This window comes from Podarcis pityusensis (genome assembly GCF_964106645.2).
Source record: "Podarcis pityusensis genome assembly, chromosome: W".
Classification (NCBI taxonomy): Eukaryota; Metazoa; Chordata; class Lepidosauria; order Squamata; family Lacertidae; genus Podarcis; species Podarcis pityusensis.
The window spans coordinates 6,852,259-6,873,605 of NC_138045.1; the positions used below are offsets into that span (position 1 = coordinate 6,852,259).

The following is a 21,347-nucleotide window of genomic DNA, read 5'->3' on the forward strand; positions in this document are numbered from 1 at the left end:
GATTTAATTGTTCTCTTTCCTCAGTCGTTATTTGTGGCAAATGATGTTTTTCCAAATAACCTTCTATTTCATTATCTATTTCATTTTCTCTTTTATATAATTCCTTATAGTATTTCTGAAATATTTTTTTTATCTCTATTGGATCTTCCACTGTCCTTTCTCCATCCCTTATCTTACATATCATATTTTGTTTTTTCCTTTCTCTTAATTGCCACGCTAAGTATTTCCCTATCTTATTCGCTGATTCAAAGTTCTTTTGTTTCATCATTTTAATCCTCCATTCAATCTCCTGGTTCACTATCATAGAAAATTGAGCTTGTAGCATCTTTATATTTTGTTTTATTATTTCATCTCCTGGTTTAATAGTTAGCTGTCTTTCATTCTCCATAAGATGTAATAAAATTTCTTCTTTCTTTTTCTCTTTTTCTTTTTTTAGGTGGATATTTTTCTGGATTAGGAAGCCTCTCATAACGGCCTTTTCTGCATCCCATACCGTTTCTATAGATATTCCTTTGTTTAGATTCCAATTGAAATATTCTTTGATTGTCTCTTTCGCCTTGTTTATTATCTTTTGGTCATTAAATAAATTTTCATTCATTCTCCATCTGAATGTTCTAGAATCCTTTCCCTTTATCTCCATATATACTGGATTATGGTCTGATATGGTTTGTGGGAGAATTTCTGATTTAAGTAAACTTTGCGTCAGTTCCTTCGAGATCCAGATATAATCTATTCTCCCCCAACTCTGGTTTGGGTTTGAGAAGAAGGTAAACTGTTTTATAGTAGGGTTTTTAAATCTCCAGGCATCAATTAATCCCATATTATCCACCAAATCAAAGAAGGTTCTAGGTAATTTACCTTCCTTCATTTCTTGCTTTTTTGTTGATCTATCTAAGTTCGGTAGAACCACTCCATTGAAATCCCCCATCAATATCAATTTTTGTTCCATCCAGTCTATTAACTTATTACCCAATTCCAAAAAAAACCCAGACTTTTTATCGTTAGGCGCATATATTCCGGCGACAATTATTTCTCCTTGAAAAGTGATTTCTACTACTATCATTCTTCCCTCTTTGTCTTTATAAATTAATTTTGGGTCAAGCTTTTCTTTTATATATAGTACCACTCCTCTTTTCTTAACATTATCTGATGCCACAAAATCCAACCCTAATCTCTTATTGCTTAAGATTCTTTTATGCTTCTTTGTTACATGGGTCTCTTGTAGACAAATTAAATCAAGGTTCCTCTTTAATAATACGTGGGCAATCTGGTTCCTTTTATTTTTATTATTAAGCCCGTTCACATTCCACGACAGTATTTTTAAAGCCATGGTTGATATACAGTAAATAGGTTATCAAATCTAAGTTAGATCTACTGTTCCTTATCTTCTGTCTCTTCCTCTTCTTTTTCTTCTCCTGAATTTTCCTCCTCTTTTCCCTCTCCACTCCCTCCATCTCCACCCCTCTCTCCCCCCATCTGCTCCCCCCTTCCTCCCATCCCCCCATCCTTCCCAGTTCCTTTTTGTACCTTCTTGCAAATTTTTCCAGCTCCAGAGGACTGGATAGTTTAAATCTTTTTTCCTTAAAATAGAATGAAATCCCTTCCGGGAATTCCCATCTATATTGGATCCCATTTTTCTTCAACTGGTTGGTTAATTTTTTATAACCGTCTCTCCTTCGAAGAAATCTTGAAGGAATCTCTTTAAATATAATAATTGGTTTTTGGCTTGCAAACAGGGGAGCCGATCTGTCCGTGAGTACTGGACTGAGTTCAACATGCTGGTTCACAGATTGGGGTGGGACTTATCGGCGGAACCCATTCAAATGCTATTTGAAGAAGGGCTTTCTTCGGCTGTGAAAGACGAACTTTCCCGGGGCCCCAGGGCGGATTCTATGGACCAGCTGACCAAATCTGCGCTGACCATAGGAGCGCGCCAGGAGGCGAGAGCATTGGAGAGGCGGGAAGGGAAGGGGGAACGTTGGAAGGAGTTCCGCATTCCAGACATTCCAGAGCCAACTTTCCCGCCGGCAGAGCCGATGGAAATCGGAACAGCGCGCGCGCGCGCAGTTTCAAAGCCCAGTGAGGGGGGAAAGAAGGAGGGAAAAGGCGCCCGGAAATGCTATCTCTGCCAACAGCCAGGTCACTTTGCCAGAGTCTGCCCCCAGAGGAAGGAATGGCAAGGGATGGTGGGAGCTGTGGAGGGAAGGGAGGAAGAAATACTGGAGCAAGTAAAAGCCAACGCCTGGCTGCCACCGTCGGGGCACAGCAGCCAGGCCAAAGAGCAGTGAAAGTGCCCACGCCAGAACCTCCTAAACCCGCCCTAGTGATAGAAGTGGCGCTAGAGCTGCCAAACGGACACCCTCTAAAGATAAAGGCGCTGTTGGACTCAGGCAGCTCCTGCAATTTCATGAGCAAAGAGTTTGCAGCTGAACACCAGATACAGACGATCCCTTTAAGCAACCCCCTGCAGGTGACCACGATCGATGGCAGGGAGCTGTTGGGAGGAGAAGTCAGCTTGCAGACCGTCCCAATGATAATGAAGGTGGCAAGGCACACCGAACTGATAGCGTTTAATGTGGCCACCTTGGGAGGAGCGCCCATTATATTGGGGATGAGCTGGCTAGCGTTACATGATCCGCTGGTGGGCTGGCATCAGAGAGTGGTTTCTTTTGGTTCAGCACATTGCTTAGAACACTGCAAAGAGGGAAAGGGTTTGGCAGGGGCCCAAGCCACCCTAGCAGGGACTGAAGTAACGGAGAACGTGAAGGTACCACGACAATACGCAGATCTCCGCGACGTCTTCAGCGAAAGGGAAGCTGACCAACTACCCCCGCATAGACCCTTTGACTGTCAAATCAATTTACTCCCTGGGGCACAGCTCCCTGTAGGCAAGCTGTACGCCATGTCAGACAGAGAGATGCAGGAGCTAAAGGAGTTCATTGACAAGAACCTGAAGAGAGGGTTCATCAGAGAGTCCAGGGCGGTGGGGGGCAGCCCAGTGTTTTTTGTGGATAAAAAAAACACGAACAAGCCGAGGCTGGTGTGTGACTTCAGGGCCTTAAACGCAGTGTCAGAACCAGTGGCCTTCCCTATGCCCAGGATTGACGACATTTTGACAAGGGTGCGGAAGGGAAAGATTTTCACAAAGCTGGACCTAAGGGGGGCGTACAACCTGATACGAATAAGGAAGGGGGATGAATGGAAAACCACCATGTTCACCCCTTTAGGGGCATTTGAATATCTCGTTATGCCCTTCGGCCTACAAGCAGGCTCCGCGTGCTTTCAATCGTTTATGAACCACGTCCTGGGGCCTTTGCTTTACAAGAATTGTGTGGCCTTCTTAGACGACGTGTTGGTGTATTCTGAGAATGAGGAGCAGCATGTGAGAGACGTCAGAGAAGTGTTGAGCAGGCTGCAAGCCAACCAGCTGTGGGTGAAACTGGAGAAGTGTCAGTTTCATACCAAAGAGGTGGAATTCCTGGGGTATCGCCTGTCAGACAAGGGATTGGCCATGGATCCCGGCAAGGTCCAGGCGGTGCTGGAATGGAAAACACCCAAAACAAGGAAGGATGTGCAGAGGTTCCTAGGATTTGGGAACTGTTGGTATTAAAGGGTTAAGAAGCTCTAATCAAGACGCTCTAATCACTGAGCAGCTGGAGGTCGTTAGGCTTCCAGGAATGTGAGTTTGTATAAATAGTCAACTCACTCGTGTGTTTGCCCCCTTTCCCCCCTTCCCCTTTCTTTTGGGGCGTGTTTGCTGATATGTGTGATTCTTCACCAGGGTTTTTTGTTTTGTGTAAATAAACCTTTTATTTGAGTTCCAAACCGCTTGCTCCAAGATCCCTTTATTGAAAAGATGCTGACTCTCCAGCCCTTCTTGAGCCGCTGTGCGAAATGCTCTGCTGTAATGGGACATTGTCGCATCGGAAGCGCACTGGACATTTGATTAGCATTAAACTAATTAAAGTTTAATGGGACAGGTTATGGCTGTTTGTACATCAAGAAGGAGATAAGGAGTGCAGTTCAGAGTGATTTATGAAAGGACTGGAGCGAAGACAGAAGCGGTTGCCGACAACGAAAGCCTTCAAAGCAGCTTGAGTCCTGCAACGTGCCTAGAGAAAAGTTTTAAACAGGCACTGCGCAGTTTGTACTCGCTGGAAGACGTCTTATTCCTCGAGGAGCCACCTCAGCAGCTGGGAGACGGTCTACAGGTGTGTGAGTATCGTTCCTAAGCCCCAGGGAGGATGGCAGAGTCCCAGGAAAGTTTTACTGTCCCGTTTACGCGACTCAATGGGAAAAATTGGCAAGATTGGAAGGCTAGAGTAAGGGTTTGGTTGCAAGCAAAAGAGTTGTGGAGTTGTACTGAAGCACCGCCTTTACAGGCAGCTGCAGACGCGTCTGCAGAAGACAAAGCAGCAGCGGCAGCTTCACAGAAACGCGACAGGAAAGCCCAAGGTCTACTAGTTTTGGCAGTGGGACCAGAGCAAATGCCTTATGTTTCTGAGTTAAAGAACACGCATGAGGTCTGGACGGTTCTGCAGCGGCTAAATTCCAGAAACACTGCGGGGGCCAAGATCCATGCTACAAGATGTTTGTTTGATTTACGTCTCCAACCGGGAGCGTGTGTGAAAGAACATATTGCCAAAATGGTGTCTGCCTTTAATCAACTAAGACAGCTGGGCATTCCTTTCTCTATGGAGCAGCAGTCATACATATTGTTGTCTTCTCTTGATAAAAGCTATGAGACTCTAGCTTTAACTTTGGAAGCTATGCCTTCAACTGAATTAACCCTTGAATACATTTCTTCTCGACTTGCAGATGAACAGGATAAAAGGCAAAGAGAAAGAGGTTTGTCTTCAAAGGGGAGTTATGCTGTGCCTAAGAGTGGGGATGCTGAGTTTGAGAACACAGTAAATGCTTTTGCAGCTAGACACTGTTTTCGCTGTGGTTCCTCTTCCCATTTAATCAGGAATTGTACACGTGAACCTGGTCAAGACAGCACCAAGGCCGTTACCCCTAGTTACCAGACAAGGAGTTCCAGGGGACGTCGAAGAAGAGGAGGAGGTCGTGGCTACTCCCACAGCACACAGCACATGGCTTCAGCAATGGCGTTGATGCAAGGGCGTGGCCAAGGCAGCAATCTACGCTGGTTGATCGACAGTGGTGCATCTCACCACCTGGTGGCGCCATCTAGTGTCCGTTTGCAGAATTGCAGGCATTTGCAAACCCTTAAAGTTGTGACAATGGCAGATTCAACTAAACGTTCCTTAGAGACCGTAGGCACAGTGTTCCTGAAGTGTTTGCAAACAGAAATTGATGCCTATGTGCTAAAGGGAATGAAGGGGTGTATTTTGTCTGTGTCAGAACTTGATAGAAATGGGTTTAAAACTGTGTTTGAAAATGGGGTTTGCACTATTTCAAAGAATAACGTATCTCTTTTGCAGGTGGAATGCAGAGATGGGTTATATTATTTTGAGACAAGTCCAGATGAAGTTGAACAGGTTCATGCTGGTTGTGTGAACTCGCCTACCCATAATTCTTGTGTTCATTTATGGCACCGCCGTTTGGGACATATTAATTTTCAGTATGTTAAAAGGCAACCTGAATTATCAGAAGGGTGCAAATTGAACAAATGTACTAAGTATTTGGATTGTACTGCATGCAAAAGGGCGAAGGTTCATAGATGCAGCTATCCCAGTTCAAATAGGAAATCTGACAAAGTATTCCAACTTGTGCATATGGACCTATGTGGCCCAATGCCTGTTGCTAGCATGGGAGGTTCGAGGTATGCACTGTGTCTCTCGGATGACAAAACAAAGGTTACATGGTTTTTTCCTCTCAAAACAAAAGCAGATACTGCAGAAACAGTTAAAAATTGGGTTCATGCAGTAGAACTTGAATTCGGTACTAGAGTACTTGCTTTTCAAACAGACAGAGGGTCAGAATTTACCGGGTCTGTGTTGCAGAATTTCTTTAAGAAAAAGGGAATTAAGCATCGTCTGTCTACACCTTATTCCCCCCAAGAAGGAGGTGTGGCCGAACGTAAAAACAGGGTTCTGCAAGAGTTGGCAAACTCTATGTTGTTTGATGCTAAACTCCCTCAAAGTTACTGGGCGGAAGCCTGGCAGACGGCTACTCATGTTCTGAACCGAGTATATAATTCGGTAATTGATACTACGCCATATTTTGCTTTATATGGGAAGAAGCCCAAAGTTAATAACTTTCGGGTGTTTGGATCTCAAGCCTATGTACTTATCCCAAAAGCGTTAAGGAAAAAGGGAGGTCCAAGGACTAGGAAACTCATCTTTTGTGGGTACGAACCACATGCCAAATCTTGGAGGTTCGTGAACCCAGATGGGGATACTACAAGAGTGGTCCTCAGTAGGAGCGCTGAATTTTGTGAGCAATCCGGATGGACTCACTTACATGCTAACCCTGACATTTTGAGAGATGATTTAGGCATTTATGCTGAGAATGGAAGTCCAGAGGGTGGTGAGCCAGAAGGGGACGGTGCACATGGTTCAGATGCAGATTCCGACCAGGCACAAGGTTCTTCTCCTAAGGTAGAAAAGCCAGAATCTAGGAGTGTTCCAACATCGCCAGTCAGTAGGCCTAGCAGACAGCAAAAGCGAAGCAGGTCGCCTGCAACACCAAGCCCAAGGGAGGTATCTAAACGGAGGTCTTTATCCCTAGAGGCACGTCCAGACATAAAGTCTGAGACAGATTCTGACAGCCAACAGTCAGAGGGGGCACAAGAGGAGCAATTGCGCAGGTCAAAACGTGCCACAAAGGGCAAGCCGCCAGAGCGGTTTAAGGTGACAAGTGTATACGTAAATATGGCACAGTGTGAGCCAGATAGCTATATAGAGGTACAACAGCTTCCAAGCTCAGAAGCCGTAAAGTGGCAGGAAGCAATGGAAAAAGAGATGGCTTCAATGAAGTCTCTCGGTGTGTTTACAAGTACAGAGCTTCCGAAAGGGCAACAAGCTGTAGGTTGTCGATGGGTATATCGTTTAAAGCCCACAACTACTGAGGAGTTGCAATATAAAGCCCGACTAGTTGCAAAAGGGTTTTCGCAGCGCAAAGGAGTTCACTATTCTCAAATTTATGCCCCTACTTCAAGATCGGAGTCATTAAGAATGCTTTTAGCCTCTTCAGCTAAGAAGGGAAATAAGCTGTTTCATTTTGATGTCAATGTGGCTTATTTAAATGCAGACTTACAGGAGGAAGTCTATATGACGCCACCACCAGGTTTTGAAGGAGACAAGCCAAACCAGGTCTGGCGCCTACACAAATCCATTTATGGGTTGAAACAGTCCGCCTGTAATTGGAATTCCTGCTTAAACGATGCTCTAGAGAGCATGGGGTTCAGAAAGAGCGCAGCAGATGCGTGTCTTTATCTAAAAGGCTCGGGATGTGAACAAGAAGCAGTCTTGATATTTGTTGACGATTTATTATACAGTGGAAAGGACGATAAACTTGCACAACAATTTGCCACAAAGCTTGGAGAAAGGTTTCAGATAAAATCACTAGGCAATGTATCTGTTTATCTAGGAGTTAAAATTCAGCAAGATGAAGATGGGAACTATTGGCTCAGCCAAGAAGCTAAGATCCAGCAGTTGCTGGAAAGGTTTAAAATGGACAACTGTGCTGGTGTTAAAACCCCAATGGAGTTAAGTTACACAAAGGATGCTCAAACTGAGCAACAGGCAGAGTTCTGTAATCCCGGGGTTTACCAGTCAGCGATAGGCAGTCTACTCCACATTGCACAGTGGACTCGGCCCGCTATAACATATGCTGTCAACATGCTGTGTAGACAAGCTGAAAAACCATCAATGCATGCTTGGCAAGGAGTAAAAAGAGTTTTAAGGTATCTCCAAACTACCAAAAGGTTTCGCTTAAAACTATCAGCAGAGGGCAGCACACAACTTGAATGTTGGGCCGACAGCAGTTGGGCAGATGCTGGACCAGATAGAAAATCAGTGTCAGGAATGGCGATAAAATTTGGAAGTGCACTAATTGGTTGGAGATCAAGAAAGCAATCACTTATACCTTTAAGTTCAACTGAATCTGAGTTCAATGCATTATCAGATGTATGTAGAGAACTGGAATTTTATAAGCAACTGGTACAAGAATTGTTTGGAGAATGTTCCCTACCTATCAGAGTGTGGGAAGACAATCAACCTTGTATTAAACTAGCTAAATCAGGTCAATTCAAGGCACAGACAAAACACTTGGATATCCGTTATCAAAATGTATGCCAAAGTGTAAAACAAGGTTTAATTGAACTAAAGTATTGTCCAAGCCAAGAAAATCTCGCAGACGGTTTTACAAAAGCTTTGAGTCCGCAATCTCATAAATGTTTCTGTTCAGGTTTAAATTTGAATTAAGGTTGGTACAGCTCAGTGTTACGAGCGAGAGGGGGTGTTGGTATTAAAGGGTTAAGAAGCTCTAATCAAGACGCTCTAATCACTGAGCAGCTGGAGGTCGTTAGGCTTCCAGGAATGTGAGTTTGTATAAATAGTCAACTCACTCGTGTGTTTGCCCCCTTTCCCCCCTTCCCCTTTCTTTTGGGGCGTGTTTGCTGATATGTGTGATTCTTCACCAGGGTTTTTTGTTTTGTGTAAATAAACCTTTTATTTGAGTTCCAAACCGCTTGCTCCAAGATCCCTTTATTGAAAAGATGCTGACTCTCCAGCCCTTCTTGAGCCGCTGTGCGAAATGCTCTGCTGTAATGGGACATTGTCGCATCGGAAGCGCACTGGACATTTGATTAGCATTAAACTAATTAAAGTTTAATGGGACAGGAACTTCTATCGTAAGTTCATCCGAAACTTTGCCCACCTGACGGCGCCCATTACGGACTGTCTCAGCAGTAAGAAGAAGTTCGTTTGGACTGAGGAGGCGGAGCGAGCATTTGAGGAACTAAAAAGGGCCTTCGCCTCGGAACAACAACTCCTGCATGTGGATTTACAAAAACCGATGAGAGTGGAAACTGACGCATCAGACAGAGCTATTGGGGCGGTGCTTCTGCAGCCAGGGAAGGAGGAGTCAGAGTGGAGACCGTGTGCCTTTTTTTCGCGAAAGCTGAACAAATCCGAGAGGAACTACACGGTGTATGACCGAGAACTACTAGCCATTCATGAGGCGTTCCGGAGATGGAGGCACCTGCTAATTGGCGCACAACATAAGGTGCAAGTGTGCACTGACCACAAGAACCTAGAGTATTGGAGGACGGCACAAGTGCTCAACCAACGGCAAGTGAGATGGGCCCAGGAGTTCTCCAAATTTAACTTTGAGATTTGTTACGTGCCAGGCCCAGAGAACATTAGGGCGGACGCTCTCTCTCGCAAACCTGAATATTTGGAGGGGGAGGGAGCACCCGAAGAGAGACATGTCATTCCAGAGGACCGCTGGGTGTGTGGGGCGGCATTGGTGGGACAAAGAGAACTGGTAGAGGAAACAGAGAATGATGAATACGCCCAGAATAAGCTCAGAGGTCTTAGGGGTGAGGGAGAGGAACCAGGGGGTTTCGAGGAAAGAAATGGAGCTTTGTATTACAAAGGGGCACTGTATATCCCTGAAGGAGACTTAAGGGGGAGGGTACTCAAGCAGTTGCACGACAGCCCTACGGCGGGGCATTTTGGACAACACAAAACCATGTGGTTGGTCACCAGGGAATTTTGGTGGCCTAAGGTGAGGGAAGATGTACGGGAGTATGTAAGAGGGTGCGAGCAATGCCAGCGAGCCAAAGGGGAGAGGCGGGCGCCGGCGGGGCTATTAGAACCCTTACCAACCCCAGAACGACCTTGGGAGGCAGTGTCGATAGATTTTATGACTGATCTGCCGAAGTCCAAGGGGAAAACAGCCATCATGGTGGTGGTAGACCTACTAACAAAGATGTGCCACTTTGTAGCCTGCTCGCATGCAGTCACGGCAGAAGAGACAGCGAAGTTATTTGTAGAACACATTTTTAGGTTGCACGGAATGCCATTGAGGGTGGTCTCAGACCGAGGAAAACAATTTACTTCCAGGTTCTGGAGGAAGCTCATGAGCTTACTGCAGGTGGAGGTCAACTTTTCGACTGCCCGGCACCCTGAAACCAACGGGCAGGCGGAAAGAGCAAACGGTGTCCTCCAGCAATACCTGAGGTGTTATGTCAATGACAGAGAGAATGACTGGGTAGAAAAGTTGGCGCTGGCGGAATTTGCCTACAACAATGCCGAGAATGTGTCCACAGGGATGAGCCCCTTCTTGGCTAATTATGGGTGTCATCCCAGGGCTTTCCCAGGGGGAGAAGGGGAGAGATGGAGCGTCCCGGCAGCCGAGCATTTTGTAGAAGAAATGGAAGCAATCCATCGTCAGCTCCAACTCAACTTAGACAGGGCAAAGGAAGAATACAAGAGGCAGGCAGACAAGAACCGAAGGGAAGGTGAAACCATAAGGGTGGGAGATAGGGTGTGGCTGTCAACCCAAGGGTTGCCGTTCAAAGGAGGTTGTAAGAAATTAAGACCCAGGAGATTGGGTCCCTTTGAGGTCATTCAATAGGTCAACCCAGTGGCTTTCAGGCTCCGGTTACCCAACCACATGAAACTGCACCCAGTATTTCACAGGTCGTTACTGTCACCGTATGAGGGGGGACGAGAAGGGATGGCCACTCGGGGACCGGTCATAGAAGAAAGAGAATGCAGCAGCCACGTGGCAGAAATCCTCGACGCCAGGTGGAAGGGGGATCAGGTGGAGTATTTGGTAGCGTGGGAAGGAGAACCGGAGTCAGAAAACACTTGGGTAATGGCAGAAGATATCAATGACGAGGTATTGATAGAAACGTTCCATCAAAGGTTCCCAAGGAAACCTCAGCCTGTGGAGAGGTTCCGGAGGGAATACTTTGGGACCACCGATGAGGAGGAGGAGTTGGAAGGATTCCCGGACTCGGAAGGGGAAGGGGAGGGGGAGATGGACTCTGAGGAGGAGGAGTACTTCGAGACCAGGAACCGCAACAGGTGGAGAGAAGTGTTCGAGACATCGGAAGATGAAGGAAGTTCATTCCGGGGTTTTGCCTCCTCACCGCCCGTAGAGGAGGGGGCGAGAGGGGGTGAAGGGGGCCCTGGAGGGGAGGTGGATGTCAGGGAACTGCCATCGGAAGGAAGGGAGGTGAAGGGGCTCACACAGGTTGGGAGAGACTCAGCAGCTGAAGAGGGAACCAGTAGGGGGAGAGGAGGTGAGCTGAGGGAAAGTGAGCTGGAGGGATGGCTCAGAGACACTTCCAGCGAAAACAGTGGGGAGGTTTCAGGACCTCCTGTAGGGACACCCACTCCTCGCCGGAAACTGTCACGCAGAGAGTCCAGAAGACGTGTTTCCGTTAAGGAGCTTTTATGTTGGAAGCGATTCCGAAAGCAACCACTGTCAGAATCTGCTAGTGACTAGAGGAGCCATGTCTGAGGGGCTCCGTCACAGACAGAGGTTTGTGGACTTGAACAAACTCTGAGGGGATACGATTTTACGCACAAGCAGCTCATCATCCCATCACAATACCTAAGGACGAAATTCTGATTTCCCTGCTTGACTCAAATCCCTCTTTAACTCACTCATCTATGCCAGAGCTAGAATCTTCTCCAGTTTCGTCCAGATATAGAAGTAGTCCACAAGTGATGCCCCTGAGAGAGTCTTCCGCAATTTCCACCCCCGTGATGCCCCCTCAATTACCTCCTTCAAAGGAAACTGCGAATGTTACACCTCGGGACCCGCCGTCAGAAACGATTGAAGACCCGATGGGACGCATCAATAAAATAATCCGAATGTCGGATGATAAATCTGCGAGAGGGTTTACCCCGACGGACTCAATTTCCCCCTACCTGGGTATTTCTCTGTCAAGTTGTACCAAGAATTTCGAAATGAAGAGACTTCCTGTTCAGAGATCTACTTTCAGTGAATCATCCACGGTTTGCCAACAGTCGAACCAAATTGTTAAAAACTTTAATTTGCAGGGCGCCTCACAGTTACCATCTTCCCAAAGTAAAATAACTGACTTTTTTGTTACATCTTCTGTCTTTAACAGAGAGTCTGCCCCCCCTCCGTTTTGACTGTTAAAAGAACAACATAGAAGTCCCCAGCTAGCAGTCCTAAGTTGGAACATTGCTGGCTGGAAAAGGAAAAGATTAGATCCCGAATTTCTGTCCTATATAAACTCTTTCCAGATAATCCTTTTGCAAGAAACATGGGAAGAAGATAAAATAGATATAAATGGCTTTGAACTGATATCACTTCCAGCTATCCCCTCCCAGAAAGGTGGCCGGTCCAGAGGCGGTCTTGCAATCGCCATATCGCTTAAAATGAGAGCTAAACTCTCGCTAGTTCATACCTTTCCTCCTTTTGCTTTTACTGGTCTGATTTCAAGTGAAAAATTCTCACTATTAATCACCAATGTTTATCTTCCTCCAGGTGGTCTGATATCAGACCTTCATTATAGATGGGATTCTCTGGAAGATCATTTATTGGCATGCTATGTTAAGTACCCTAATATTCCATCGATAATGGGTGGTGACTTCAATGCACGTACAGCTGCCAACTGGAATGGGATAATTAAGGCCAAGTGGTGGGTATCTCCCCCCTACCCAAAATCTGATTTAATCTCTTTCACATCAAGAATATCTAAGGACAACAGAGTGAATGAGGCGGGAGTCCTTCTTTATCAATTGGCCATTCGTATGAATTTGAACATTCTAAATGGCAACTGCCCTCCGGACGTGCCAGGTGAATTCACTCATTTGAGCACAACATCAAATAGTGTCCTAGATTATCTTCTAGTCTCAGAAGACCTATTTTCAAACTTCTTTTATCTCAAAGTAGATAATGTACAATCCAGTGATCACCTACCTCTAGCGGCCAAGCTAACGCTTGACTGGCACCCGGTTAGCAGAACACACCCAATTCATGTAGGTTTAAATGCCACAGCTCAAGTAAGAGGCATTAAATGGTCCATGAAACAGGCCCAAAAATATGCAGAATTCTTCCAGAGGAATAGCTCCGAATCCCTTATTGTTTCATTGACGGAGCTGTCTGAACCAAATAGGATACTGGAGTGGTTCTTCCACTTCTCTGCAGATTTAACTAGCTTCTTTACGATGCCGGCTCACCTGGCTAACCGAGATCAACCCAGGTTCGGTGCACCTTGGTTTGATGCCAAATGTAATAATAATAATAATAATAATAATAATAATAATAATAATAATTTATTATTTATACCCCGCCCATCTGGCTGGGTTTCCCCAGCCACTCTGGGCGGCTTCCAAAAGAATATTAAAATACTATGATACATCAAACATTAAAAGCTTCCCTAAACAGGGCTGCCTTCAGATGTCTTCTAAAAGTCTGGTAGTTGTTGTTCTCTTTGACATCTGGTGGGAGGGCGTTCCACAGGGAGGGCGCCACTACCGAGAAGGCCCTCTGCCTGGTTCCCTGTAACTTGGCTTCTCGCAGTGAGGGAACCGCCAGAAGGCCCTCGGTGCTGGACCTCAGTGTCCGGGTAGAACGATGGAGGTGGAGACGCTCCTTCAGGTATACTGGACCGAGGCCGTTTAGGGCTTTAAAGGTCAGCACCAACACTTTGAATTGTGCTCGGAAACGTACTGGGAGCCAATGTAGGTCTTTCAAGACCGGTGTTATATGGTCTCGGCGGCTGTTCCCAGTCACCAGTCTGGCTGCTGCATTCTGGATTAGTTGTAGTTTCCGGGTCACCTTCAAAGGTAGCCCCACGTAGAGCGCATTGCAGTAGTCCAAGCGGGAGATAACCAGAGCATGCACCACTCTGGCGAGGCAGTCCGCGGGCAGATAGGGTCTCAACCTACGTACCAGATGGTACGTAGCAAGCTAGACTCTCTCTCTGTTGTATCTACAACAGATATAAAGCCTCTGGAGCTGAAACTCTCCCCCCAGAGTACTTGCAGGCCAAAATTGCTTACAAACAGGCACAGAAGTCAGCCAAGCACGAGTGGCAGCTAAGACGTTGGCAAGCGCTGATTGCTGCCTCTAAGCTTCGCAGCTCTCGCAGTTTTTGGAATTTAATCAACAAAAGATCGAGGAAATACCCATTGACGGTTATCCCAGCCCCGACATGGGAACAATTTCTAAGAAAATATTTCTCCCAGACAGACATCTCTAACATCCAATCTGATACTCTCTCAAGTCACTTGCCCATATGGCCAGATACTGACCCGGAGGAAATAGTAGATTTAATTGCTAAACTGAAAACTGATAAAGCCCCAGGGCCCGATCTGATCCCGGCGGAAGCTATTAAACAACACCCAATATGGTGGGCTAAAATTCTTGCAAAAATCTTTGATGCAATCAATGCCACGGGCCAGATACCTACATCATGGAAGGAGTCCATCATAATTCCTATATATAAAAAAGGACCACCAGAGGACCCAGGAAACTATCGTAATATCAGTTTATTATCAATCATCGGAAAAATCTACACTCGCTTCTTGCTAACTAGACTAACCCAATGGGCCGAAGATTCCAATCTGATAGGCCATGAACAGGTCGGGTTTAGACCAAATCGCGCTTCTATTGACCATGCTATAATTCTATATCATTTGGCGCGGAAGTATTCTTCCCCTACTCATGGTCTTCTATGTGCCGCTTTTATAGACCTGAAGGCGGCTTTTGACAGTATCTCTAGAGAGCTGTTATGGGAAAAACTGGCAAAGTGGGGCATAGAAAAAAGGCTGTTGTGGCTATTGATTAAATTACATGAAGGGACGGCTGCTAGGGTGAGGTTAACACCTGAGGGCGATCTCACAAACTCAGTTCCAATAAACAAGGGGGTACGACAAGGGTGTATCCTTGCCCCCTATCTTTTTAACCTTTATATTAGTGACATGAGGACGCCCCTAGCTGAGGCCCAAACCTCCATTCATGCACCCAGGCTTGCAGACTATCGCTGCCCCTTATTATTGTACGCTGACGATGCGGTGATCCTCTCTTATTCTCGAATCGGTTTGAGGAGGGCCCTTAAGATTTTTGCATCATATTGCCAAACAAATTTACTTACTATTAACCATTCCAAATCTAAAGTCCTAATTTTTTCCAGGAGTCGTAAACTGTATAGATGGGAACTTGAGGGGAAGCCAATTGAACAAGTTTACAAATTTCAATATCTAGGAATTTACTTCCAGTATAATATGGGATGGAAAGCGCATATCACATATTTACAAAACAAGGTGAAAGCCCTTATCTACGCTCTACTACGCTTCTTCTTTACTGAGGGGGCTATGCATGTTCCATCCGCCTTAAAAGTTTATAGTGCAAAAGTGGTTGCAACTATGGCCTATGCGGTCCCTTTATGGGGCGCCTTTGTAAACCTCTTGCCTCTGGTGACATTGCAAAATCTTTTTCTAAGACGCCTTTTGAAACTACCCTCCTGTGTAAGCAACTCTGCCATTCGCTTAGAACTTAAGACCCCCTCCCTTGAGATTCTGATGTGGAGACATGCCTTTAATTATTGGCTGTCCCTTTGGCATAAATTGCCAAACTACCATCTTATTCAGTGCCTTTGGAGAGATGAATTCACCAGCCCATGGGCAACAAAAATCCATTCCAAACTGTTGTCTTATGGAATCTCTCCTTCCGATATACTTAATTTAGATCTAATTACAGCTAAAAAGGTCATCAAACAAAGACTGGAGGAGGTAGATTTACAACAAAATCTTACCACAGGTGGAGGTACATGTTCCCCGATATATCAGGGCATTACATCTATGTCCCAGATACCTCGATATCTGTCTACTTTATCGGCTGCGTCGCATAGATTCGCATTTGTTAGAGCCAGATTTAATGTGTTCCCCTCAAATGTGCTGAGCAATAGATTTTCTAACGGTAAAATCTCTGTTTTGTGCGCATGTGACAACAAATCGATAGAATCCCTTTATCATATCTTGTTTAATTGCCCCTTATACAATGTTCCCCGATCAAGGATCCTGAGTTCAATCATTCTGGAAATTGCTGCTAAACCACCTGAATTACATCTAGCTTATCTACTCCAGGACATTGACTCTTATAGAACTTTACAGGTTGCTAGATTCCTGATCTCAGTTCTGTCATATAAAAGACTTCATGGAATGCTGCATGACTATTAAAAATTCAGTAAACTCTATGCACCATCTTTATCTTCAAGGACATAACACGGTACATTTAGAGATTATGCGTTGAAATATTTTAGTTGATATTTTAGATTGTAAAATGCTATTGATTTTATCTATTGATTTTTATCTATTGATTTGTTTTACCTTGTGGGCTTATAGCCGAATAAAGTATTATCTATCTATCTATGGCGGTGGTTTAAACCCTTTGCCATTATCTTTTTAACAATCTGAATGACCACATCCATCCATCACTTTTGTGCATTTGGGGGGAAATGTTTGAGCACACAATGCCTCTTGGTGCAGGATGCAATGAAATGACAGCAGCGTTCTACCCAGCGCCTTCTGCAGTAGAGCCACAAAGCCCTTCTGTGCTCCTCTCATGCTCGGTGCCCCATCAGTAGCCACTGAGACCAGGTGGTTGGTGTTTATTTTTTTAGCACTTAAAAAGTCCAGGACAGCCTTACAGATATCCTCACCTTTTGTTTGGTCTTTTATTTTTATTTTTTTAAAATAATATTTATTAATAATTTCAGAATTACAGAAAAAAATAAAAAAAAAACAACAACACTACAATACATAAAAAGAAGAAAAAACGCAAAACATAAAAACCAATACAACAATACAGCAAAAAATAAAAATAAAAAAGAGGAAAGAAAGACACAAATCCCATATTACATATCTTTAACTTCCATTTGCTTGTTTCGTTGACCTCCTCACACCTCCCTTTTTGTATTCTAGTTTAGTTAGTTATTTCAGCAAATTCTTTCCATCTTTCTCAATTTTTATTACATAATTTATCTTAACAATTTAACCTATTAATTAACTCGATAGATCCTTCCCATCTTTCCCCATATTCTGTTATTCAAATTACCTTAATTTATTTAACCTTATCTTACCATAAAATACCTTAAAGCTTAAAACTTAATACTCAGTTATACATAGCTCCTGATATCATTTCTACTAGAGTCATATAGTTTCATTCCAACATTTCCCCTAATATTCATTAATTTTAAGCTAATTCCCTAAATAAAAATTTTCTTTATAAATTTTCTTCCAATCTTCATCCAACGTCTCCTCTGGTCTCGGGTTGTGTCAGTCCTTACTGTCTATTCCATCTAGTCCATCAACCTGGAAGTCTTATGTCCGAGGCCCTTAAGTCTCTTCCATGTCCCTTCTGCAGATCTTCTTCTTCTTGTTGTTTATACTTGCACTTTTCCTTGTCTTTTGTTGGTCTCTTTCTTAATTTCTTTCCTTTCTCATTGAGGAGTAGGTCTCTGGGGGGTTCCAACCCACGATCTTAATCTCACAGCTGTGGAGTCCTCAAGTAGACTGCAGCAACAATTTAGCAGGCTCCCTCTAGAGGAGACAATTTCTATTTGTATCCATCTTTTTAAGGCAAGTCCAACAAAGGAAAATTACTTTCATTTTTCAGATATTTTGTTTCTTTAGAATGCAAAAGGCAACATTGGAATCAGTTTATTTCTCTTCTTTAGCTATCTGTCAAAGTATTCCATTCACAGTCAATGAACCTCTCCAACAATTTCTGTCTCTGACACCCCGTTCCCAGGTTAGAGACGGTGGAAACTTATCCTTCTTCACTCCCTCTCCTGCAGGCGTTACACAAAGTCCCCCCCCCTTCTCTCCTGCCTCCAAGGGGGTCTCAGTAGCTATAAATGAAGGAAATTTAGGCTTTTTTAACGACTTTCCAGGCTTTAGCTTACAAGGTTTTTGCTTCAGTCTATATAGAAAAAGCGGAAGGCGGACTTCCTGTTTTGAACCTTCCCGCTTCGATGTCAAATTAAGATATTTCTTGATCCAATTTTCCGTTTCTACTCACGGGTACTTGTTTTAAATCCAATTGTCCACAGGAAAAAGTCAGCGCTCTCCGGCGATGGCTGTGCGGCTTCACTCCGTGAAAGTAGCAGTCAGTTTGCAGCTCACCCCACTTCACTCCGGAATCCCGAAAAGGGGTTCCCCATGAGTAGGGGGCGCTCCTGGTGCCCTGCTGAACCCCACGTTCCCAGGCTTCCTCCGCCTGGGATTTCTAGCGGGTCCCCACCTTCACCGCGGCGGGAAGACCCAGTTTCCACGGAGCCAGTTCCTCCGGTCGGAGGAACTCCGCCATTCGCCGATGGCGCTAACCCGGAAGTCCACCCCTTGTTTGGTCTTTTAGTGGTATCAGCTCAATCAGTTCTTCCTGTGGCCCAAAAGAGTTCACATATCGGCAGAACAGCGCTATTTGTTCAATATCACCTTTATCTTTGGACTCATCACAGGCGATGGAGTACGCCACAGCTGAATTAATGTCTTGAATTTGCTGTTTGCTAATGTTTTCTGCCATTTTTAGGGTTCTGTCTTTAACAGTCTTCGCAGACAGAGGCGTGTCTTTGATTTTCTGCACAATTTCATTCTTGTTTTTGAAGTCCATGTATAGATGTTCCGAAATCTTAATGAATGCTTCTTTTATATACTCTCCATCTGTGAACGGCTTCCCGTGCTTGACTATTTCCTGAGCGGCTACAAAACTAGCATATGTTGTGGAATTTGCAGACTTCACCCAATTCTTGAAATTATTTTTGCTCCTATCAACCTTCCTCATAAGTTCTGCAACGGCTTTTCGTCTCTCATCTCCATCTGGATATTTTTCAGCAAAGGCTGTGTGTTTATTCTGGAAATGTCTTGCAATATTTGACTTTTTGTTGTTTGCAAATTTCTCACCACTTATTAAGCATACTGGTAAACCAGTCTTGTCAGTAAAGAATGCAAATGATTCTGTCCATGTATCATTCAACATTCTGTTTTCTTCAGAAATTTTTCTTTTCTTGCCTTTATCCATGGCTGGCCTATCGGGGGGTCCAAAACAGGGACGTAATTAGAAATCAGAGGGCCCCATAGCAAAATTTGCTATGCCCAATAATCAATGCCCCAAAATGCCATAGAAAATTCATCAGGGCCCCAGTGTACCATAAATCATAATCAGTGCCTGATGTAAATACTAATTAATAATGAGGGCCCAATGTCATCCTCGTCATTATAAAAATAACTTTTTTGACACTTTTTTATTATTTCTTTGTTTGACCCCTCAGAATTACTCCCCCTCATAGAAATAAACGTTAAATTAACAAGTTACCTTTTTTGAGTGTGTGTTCTTCACTCCCCTTCAAAACAGTGACCAGCGTACATGCCCCCTTTCAATGCAGCCTGCTTACAAAGGCGGGACGACAAAGACCGGCAAGAAGCTGTTGCATAACGTTCCCCAAGGAAAGCGTTAGCTATTCACTGAACTTTCCCCTGCTTAAGTTTAAAAAGGGGCTTCAAGCAACTAAAAAGGGGCTTCAGGCAACTAACTCCCACGTGGATGGCGGCCGCCTCAGAAGACCACGTGGAAAAATAAGATGGCTGCCGGGACGATCCAGTTACCCAGCAACAGCACAGCTGCTTCCGACGCTTTTAGAGCCTCAACCTTCTGCGTTAAAGAAAGCAGCCCGCAAAGCAAGCGTTGGAGCGCCAAAGCCACCTCCCCCCCACAAGGAGAATGCTGCGCGTGTGACCAAATAGCGAGGACTTACGTTGCTAGAGACAAGCCCCGACGCTACCACAAGCCTCCCTCTCTTCGCGCCGCCCAGCCTCCCAAGAAAAAACCCCCGCTTCAAACGGTCACAAAGCACAAATTCCACGCGACCGCGACTTGAAATAATAGTACCCCACAACCTGATCCGCCAGGCGCGCCGAGTCCTCCCCAGGAAAGGTAAAATGCGGCGATGAGCTTGCGTAGCGCGCTGGGCTCCCAGCGGCAAATCGACTTGGCTAGGCAGCAAGCAATCCAAACGGAGAGGTTTTCGGCGCGATCAAGGCGCCCCCGGTAGATAAGCGAGTGATCCACTCGTAAGCGGCTTTTTGCGTGTTTCCACCCGGAAAATGCGCCTCCTCCCCTCGCCTCCGCCCCGGAGCCGTGGCAAAGGTGCTAAAGAGACGCATGCGGCTCCGGAGTCGCGGGTTGCCGACCCCTGGCCTATCCATATCCTTCCTACTTTCTTTCATATCTTTTTGCACCCTCTTCATTGAGTCCTCAAGAGCGTTGGATCTTACCATCAAATCTTTTACTTTTCCTGTCAGCTCTCCCACCACCCCCTCCAATCTCTTATCCAATGTATCCTGTACTTCTAATAACTTTTTCTCGATATATTGTTCATTATGTTTAAATTCTTTCCTTATTTCCACCATTAAGCTGTCATAGTCCTAGATTTCTTTCCCTTCTTTCCCATTTTCTTTATCTGGATGGTCTCCTTTCTACTGGCATTCCCACCCCCTTTTCATTTTGTATTTCAGCTTATATTAATTAACTAGTAAAAATTTTTCACCCGTAGAGGTCGCTAAACTGAGATATTGACTTTCTCTATTCTTCCGATGTAGTTCTTCCCATGTAGTTCCCCTCTACCCCCACACGGCGGCGCCTTAATTGCTTTCCAAGACTTAACTCTTAAAATACGAAAAATACAAAGAAGAAGAGGGAAGGAGAGGGGAGAACAACAACAAGAAACCGAGAAAAAAAAGGGGGAGGGGGAAGACACACAACCAAAAAGTTCTCAGGAACAGGAACAGGATACGAGGTGAGTCTCAATGCAAGAGCAGAAACGGGGAAGAGAGGCGGAGTCAAGTGGAAGGAGCTCCACGAGGAGAGGAGCTTCCCGGGGTAACGGAAGGTCTTGCCGAAAAGTCCTACTTAAGCCTTCCTTTCTTTTCCCCTTATCCGTTTGTCCCCAGTCTCTTCCGACTAAAGCGGTAATTCAATCGCTTAAAGTGCAGCGTCCATCTTCTCCTAATTGGTTGTTGTTGTGTACCACTTTAAAGAAGGAGGAGGAAACAAGTGTGAAATGGCGGCGGAGAGTCCCACTGTATTCTCAAACTCTCCTCATACAGTTCATGTTCTCCTCCCAAACCTCCTTAAAGAGACGCTGCCTCTCAGTGTTTCAGTTCCTCTTATTTCCAGTTCAATTTTTAGTCCTTCAGACTCCTCAAGCATAAAACAATCACTGTTTAAACGTGGGAGGCAGAAATCACAGTTTAAGCACTATTTAAAACAGGCACTGTTTAACAGGCAAGCAAGAGGGTTGATTGCAGGGTCTCACTTATGTGTCCCAAACTAGTCGCTGGCATAACGCACTCCGACCTGGACAAACAAAGAATTTCCATTCACTTCTC

General features: G+C 44.9%; 2 long non-coding RNA genes across 2 annotated transcripts in view; both read right to left on the reverse strand.

Moving 5' to 3' along the window:
* Nucleotides 1–8,256: 8,256 nt before the first annotated feature.
* The window catches only part of LOC308467842, an 87,282-nt gene continuing 74,191 nt past the window's right edge, over nucleotides 8,257–21,347 (reverse strand). The window contains exon 2 of the long non-coding RNA XR_013981337.1: nucleotides 8,257–8,810. This is a non-coding gene — a long non-coding RNA (uncharacterized lncRNA). The remainder of the gene's footprint in view (nucleotides 8,811–21,347) is intronic.
* On the reverse strand, nucleotides 16,419–19,399 carry LOC308467812. The gene is made up of 3 exons (XR_013981306.1): nucleotides 19,276–19,399; nucleotides 18,300–18,988; nucleotides 16,419–16,621 (listed from the first exon to the last, which is right to left on the reverse strand). It is a non-coding gene; the product is annotated as an uncharacterized lncRNA (long non-coding RNA).